This window comes from Balaenoptera acutorostrata, chromosome 5 (genome assembly GCF_949987535.1).
Source record: "Balaenoptera acutorostrata chromosome 5, mBalAcu1.1, whole genome shotgun sequence".
Taxonomy (NCBI): Eukaryota; Metazoa; Chordata; class Mammalia; order Artiodactyla; family Balaenopteridae; genus Balaenoptera; species Balaenoptera acutorostrata.
Window position 1 is genome coordinate 61,414,548 of NC_080068.1, and position 7,387 is coordinate 61,421,934.

The window sequence follows — 7,387 nt, forward strand, 5'->3', positions numbered from 1 at the left end:
CTAGAGGATTCATGTGGTGACATTCTGTGTTTCAGTTTCAATCTTAGTCACAAAAGCAAGCTTTCTAATTCTGTCACCATTTAATGATCGACAGACGATTTTGCACTCATTTGACCTTTTCCATACTTTCCATGTTCTCTTGTTTGATTAGGAGTCCATTCCTGTTTTCTTACAATAAAAGGTAGAACGGATACGCCAGTCAGAATTCAGAATATTTAAGTAGTTAAAGCATAACAACAGACTTCTGCTGGCATGTAATGCTGACGTTAAAATTCTAATGACTCATTCCCCTGCTACAGAGGAGGAAAGGAATAGAAATAGACATAACATGAATATGTTCTTCTGAAACTAATTATAACAGGAATTTGAGATGGTAGAGACTTCATCCACTCACGTAAATCAGTGTTTTTCTTTAGCTTGATGGGGAACCCCTTGGGATTTACCAAAACTCAGGCTTTTGGGGTGTAGTATCAGGTTAGTTTAGGGTTCAGTATTAAAAGATATGTTTTAAAGATAAAAGAACAGAAGGATGTGAAAGAAGGTAGAAAGGGAAGTTATAAACAAAGGTAGAACCTCTTTATTGAGGCATAATTTAAAAGAAAACTTGTTTAAAAAAGAAATCAGACTCTAAGAAAAAAACTTGGAATCATTCTATGACAATAAATGAATACCTATATATTTCCTTTTTTCCCTTGTGCTACAATAATGTAATCCCAGATATTATAAACTATTCTTATCCTACACTATAAGAAATAATAGTCAAAATAATCCAATAAATGTATTCCCTGAATTTGGGGGGTGGTTTGCATGACATTAGTGATATCAGTGACTGAATCCAGCATGTCTCCTGTCCTCTTGGAGCCTATATTCAAGTTAGTAAGAGAGACATTAATTAAATGATCACACAAAGAAATATAACATTGTCATTGTAATAAGTAATGTGAAGGATACAGGAATATGTCATCCCCAAATATGCCTCTTTGGCGTATGGATTATTTTGAACTAAAGGCCATAGAGAACCAGCAGATGCAGAAAAAGTGCTAAAAACAGGGCACAAGTTTCCCACTTGTGAAGGAAATTTACACTTATAAATTTACATTTATAAAAGAAATTTCTATCTGTAAAAGGTGTCTCCCTCTACCATACTAGGAAGAGGAGGACTTTTAATACCTCTTATCAATGGAGAAGTCACCTACTGACTTAAAGCTGCATAACAAACCTTATTAAACCTTTGTTTACTATGCTTTTCCAGGTTACTGTCCCCTGCCTGGAAGCCTAAAACTTCTTTTTCATTGGTTTAGCTTAAGATATTATGTTAATTTAAGTTCTAAACACCCCTTTGAGTTAGTCATCATTGGGTGTTTTTCTGTGTATATGTGTGATGCACATGTCTATAAATTTCTGTTGTTTTTCTCTTGTTAATCTGTCTTTGGCCAGTCTAATTTACAGAGCCCCAGCTAGAGAACCTAAAATAGGTAGAGGAAAAGAAACTTTTCTTACCCTACAAATGTTTCAGGAAGGAACACAGTGATTATGAGAACTTGTAATGGAGGAAATGACCAAGGTGGAAAGTCCTGGAAGGCTTGACCAAGGAAGTGGTGATTGACCGAGACATGAAGGAGAGGGAGAGTTTAGTGAAGGCAGGCAAGAGAGGACTCCTGGTAGAGGAAACAGCCTTCCCTTCCCTGGAAAGGCAAGAACAGAAGATAGTTTGACACTTTTAAGGAAATATGAGATTGATGTGGCTCTTGTAAAAAGATCAAGGGGAAGAACGTTGCAAGACATGGAGGAAAATAGGGATAAAATACAATGCAAGACTTTGTATCTTGTATCTCATGTTAAAGATTTTTACCTTTTTAAAAACAATGAAATAATTGAAAAATAAAAAATAAATTCAAACAAAAAATAAAAACAATGAGACGCGTGTGTGCGTGCACATGTGTGTATCTGTACGTATGTATGAACAAGAGTAGATTTCTATTTACAGTACCACATTAGTACACTGTGGAGAATGGGTTGGTGGATAGTAAGGCAACAGGAGATAGTGAGGGTCCAGGTTAGGAAACTATTGAGACTGTCTAAGTCTGTGATGGTTGCAACCAGGATGGAGCAGGAGGTGGTGAGGAAGAAAAGTATTTGGAGGATACAGGTTATAAAACACTGAAAAGTTTACAACTACTGCCTAAAACGGAAGGGAGTTGAATCGATTTTAAAAGGCATGGCAGTTGTGAAATTTAATACACAGATGATACTGGTAAAAAATAAACAAGACAATATAGAAAATAGATTATTATTTAATCATTCATATTATCTCTTTTACTCCTCACCACTTTTCAGTGAAGTGGAATTTATTATTCTTTATCTTAGATTTGCATATGAGGAAGCTAAACTTTAGAGAAGTGGAGTGTCTCACCCATGGTCACTCAGATAAAGGGTGCCACAGATAGGCTCTGACTCTGAGTTTGAAGCCTGGTTAATGACTTCATCGTTACTTGTTTGAAGTAAGTTTGCTTGTTGTTGAGGTAAACCATTAGAACTTATCTCTGACCCAATAGACAGTTTATTGTCCACTTTTTGAGAATGGTCTAGAATAACATTTCCCAAAGCACCTAGGATTTTATTAGGTATTGCATTTTAATAAAAAGAACCTCATGGTTATATATATATATACATACATATGTGTATATATAGACATAAAGCTTGCAAAATTTTCATCAAACAATGCTATTTCAGATTGAATTAAATTATTGCCCTGATTATTCTCCCCTACAATGCATCCACACCTTGCCATGGCCTCATCATGGGTATATTTCACCACCCCTTGACTTTGGCTTAGTCAAATGACTGACTTTGATTAAAGGTCTGTGGGTAGATGTAACAATGTGCCAGTGCCAAGCCCGGACCTTAGAAGGAGGCATGTTTGTGCTTATTATCTTGCACCTGTGTGCCAGTGCTATGAGAGGAAGGGACATCTCTGGCTACCTCTCTGACACAAGGAAAATAAGAGATACTGAATATGCCCACTCTGACTTCAACCTTTAATTAGAATCAGGATCTGAGGCATCATTGTCTGCAGAGGGCCACCTAGTCAAGTTCAACTGAGATCAGCCAAGCCCCACAAGATGAACAGATACACAAGAATAAATGTGTTATTTCAATACACTGAATTTTGGGGTGGTTTGGTACAGATCATTGTTGTGATTTCTCAGAATCTTTATTATGCTGGGAGCCCGAGGATTCCTCCATTAGAAGTCTTTCTCTAAAGCAGTATTAGGAAGTGCTAGATTAGAATAAGATCAATCAGAAATAATAGTTTTCCCTAAGTCTATATTAGTTCAATACTGTTTAGTTTTGGGGGGCAGCAAATGAGCATAGTAATATATGTCATATGTTTTAGGATGTTGAATGGGACGTTTCCTATCGACTTGAAAAATTTGGTGAAATCCCCAAAGCTGCAGACAGTAGGTGATATATAACTCCCTCACCCAAAGAGAGCTACAAACATTCCCACAGAGCTTAATAACATGTGATTAAATTGGTTCTTTGACTATCAATGACCATCACCCACTTCCAGTCTTTGTTAAAAATGACTGGAAGATTCATGAGGAGATTACTTAAAAGAAATTCATAAGAGTAGAGAAAACTGTGCCTCACTCTTTCCTTCGTCCATGGAAAGGAAAGAGTGTTTCCATTGTCCCACTGCCGCCAAGTGAAGAGAGGTGCCCCCCAAAATTATTAATATAAATAAGAGTTTTCTGTAAGAGGGAATATTAGAATCTCTCTCACTATTTGGATCTTATGCTTGTGAAGCTACAGATCTAATGACATAAAGCATGAGAGAATTCTTAAGAAAAACTGATGTGAGTCTTCCAGATTTGGGGGTACTGTGAAGAGAAAGACTGTACACACTTATCTTGGGAACTTCAGAGGAGGCAATGATGCCAGCCTTGGTAACATTTACTGACAAGGTGAAGGGAGAAGACAGTACAGCAAGCAGGCAGCCATATGCCTTAGTTCTTCTGGGCAGCAAGTGAACATAGTAACATATGCCATGTGTTATGGGACATTTGATGGGATGTTGAATGGGGCATTTCCTATCAACCTAAAATTTTAGCTAAATTTGGCATTTTGTGGAGCCAGGAGGCATGAGTTCCCTTGGGCCACAAGGATGCCACTGTGGGTAAGTGGCTTGACCTGGAGCTGTGGACTAGGGGACAGAACCACTTGGATGGGAAAGAATTAATAAAAGGGTAGAAAGAGACCAGCCTAAAAGTATTATCTGTTGTGTATGAGCCTACATAAACCCATGCATGCCTGACATGGCAGAGTGTATTGAGAGCCAGGTTACACCAGTATCCAACCAATGAAAATATTTGCTCTATTTCTCTGTTGAATAATTTCTCTGTTGAATCTAAACCCTACCCTGGCAGTATCAGAAGGATTGGGAAGGAGGTGGAGGGAAAGAGAAAAAGAGACTATGTCTCATCCCTACTGCAGGTACCGGCCACAGATTCAGTGTGAGGAAAGGGAGAAGAAAAGACTTAAATTTTATTTAAGATTAAATAAGACTATTTTTATAGTTGACAGTGACTGTGTACAGCCACAGAATCTGCCAGAGATATTGTCATCAGGTAGGGAAAGAAAAGCCTATATCAAAACACAGAAAAAGGGAAAGAATAAAGAATAAAGCTGTTCCCTTATTGCACTTTACTAAGTTAACCTGTTTTTCTTAAAAATACTAGCCATATATATACATATATATGGCACCTGTGTGGTGAAGAATTTGACCTTGCCCCAAAAGAGGTTGGCCTTTGCCCTCAGCTTCTGCCAGGTATTCTATGCCATTGTTTAAAGGTGAGGGCTCTTGCCACACTGGACCTTAGTGTGGAGCTGGTCCTGCTAGAAAGACCAACCATGTGGATTAGAGTGGGGGCTTTGAATCCCGTGGTATCAATTGACCTCGTTTTATGGGTTGAGTGTTTGTGTCCTTCCAAAATTCATATATTGAAGCCCTAAACCACAATGTGACAGTATTTGGAGACGGGGCTTTGGGGAAGTAATTTTGGTTAGATGAGTTCATGAGGGTGGGGCCCTGGTCTAATGAGATTGGTGCTCTTATAAGAGACACCAGATAGCTCTTTCTCTGTGAGCCCACAGAAAGATGGTGGCCATTGACAAGCCAGGAGAAGAGGTCTTAGAATGAAATCTACCTTACCAAGACATTGATCTTGGACATCCCAGCCTCCAGAACTATAAGAAATAAATTTTTGTTGTTTAAGTCATGCAGTCTGTGGTATTTTGTTATGGCAGTCCAAGCAGAGTAATCTACCTGGTAATTGAGTTAAACCACATGGGCAACCAATCAATCAATTATGCCTATGTAACAAAGCCTCAGTAAAAACTCTGGACACTGAAACTCAGGTGAATTTCTCTGGTTGGCAATACTTCAGGTGTATTGTCACCACCAATGCCAGTAGAGTAAATCACCCAGAAGTCAATAGAAGCTTCACATCTGGAACCCTCCCAGACTTTGCCTTATGCATCTTGTCCCTCAACTGATATTTTCATATATTGTCTTTTCCTGTCATCATCTGTAACCATGAGTATACTGGCTTTCAATGAGTTCTGTGAGTTCTTCTAGCTAATTTTTCAAATTTAGAGTGGTTATGGTAACCCCCCAAACTTGCAGTTGATGTCAGAAGTCTTGGGCACACTTGGCAGTCTAGAGGTATGTATCCTCAAACCTCACAATCTGGCAAACCAGTAACATCTTATTATAGCTGTGAGAGTAAATGTTTAAGTCTAAATTCACAATATGCGAATTAAGTCATGCTGCTCATACAGTTGATCAAATTAATTAACATACATTAATAATGTATATTTTTCTTATTTATAAAGGTAATACAAAAAGATAAAAATTAAAAAAACAAAAGTAATAAATGTCATTTTAGAAGAATTTAGGAACTAGAACATGAAAAAAGGAAATTAAAATCATTAGTAATGATATCAACCAAATATATGCAATATGAATATGTTAACCTTTTAGTGTATTAACTTATATATTCTGGGTCGTATGAGCTAATATTATTAACATATTGTTCTGCAAAAAGGTTGTAACTACTTTCCAAGTACAGATGAATTTCTAGGCTCTAAACAATGTCATCTTTTCCTAGTCTCCTTATTTGTTTACTTGCTATATTCTTCTTTCTTCTACATGTAAACTATATTCTCAGGCACCACAGAGTGGCAGGATGGCTGCAGTAATTCCAAAGTCATATATTCTTGGGTTCAAGTTCAGTGAGAAAGCCTCTTTACAAGTAGCCTCTTTAAAAGTAGCCAGAAAGAGCCTAAGATCTAAATGGATCCTCTTAGGACACATGCCCAGCTCTGAACTACTGATTGTCTTGAGCCTAGATTACATGGTTCACCACTGGGGTCAGAGGTGGAGTCCCCAAATGAATTTCATGGAGTGATGTCAGAAGAGAATAACTGCTAGAGAGCTCAAGGAAAAACAAATGGTCATCACAATACACGTATAGGCTATTGGTATTTCTCTGTGAGCTATTTCCAAACTTTGTCCTAAAGTAATTAAAATTTCCTGGTGAATTTGTTTTTTTAAAAAGCAAGAGGTTAAGGTTCTAAACTATTTTTCTGTCCTATTTCTTAATCATATCCGTCCAGTTTGTCATTACATTTGATTCGATTAATATTTGCATATAGATATTTTTCTAAGGGACATAAACTGTCCATCTTTTGTCATTTCTTTCATTTGTTTTGTGCTTTTAAAAGTCATCCCTGTAATACAATCCAAAATTATCCACATATTTATTCTTGTATTGCTTTTTGTTTTGTTTTTTCATTTTGTTTTGTTTTGTATTATTTTTGAACAGTAATTTTACTATTTTTGTTCATGGTCCTCTGTAGAGCATACAAAGAAAAACACATTGGCATGCCAAAAGAGTACTGCATATCTTTCTGAAATTTGACCTGTCTGGTTTTCTCTTAGAAAATGCAGACAACTGTGTAAACTGTTCACATCCTTTAATAAAAAATTAAAGGATTCTGTCAAACTCTAGAAACCCACGAATTGTGCTTCTCCCACATTGTTTGCAAAGGCTAGCCAACTGTATAGAGCTTTGCAACCAAAGATCTTACCAATTCCCGTCATAACAGGAGATGAATTCCTAATGGCTGCATAGTGTGTATTGTGGTCATGTTGGATATGATTTGACAGTCTAAGGTTATTCCTCAGAGAGGAGAAGAAACAATCCATTGGATAAAGTTTTTCTCTCATCTCCTAGTTATAAAAGTTTTTACTCTGCCTTATTGTTTGCATTTACTAATAATTCAGCACCTTACAACATTCTGGAATCACACTAGGAAATGA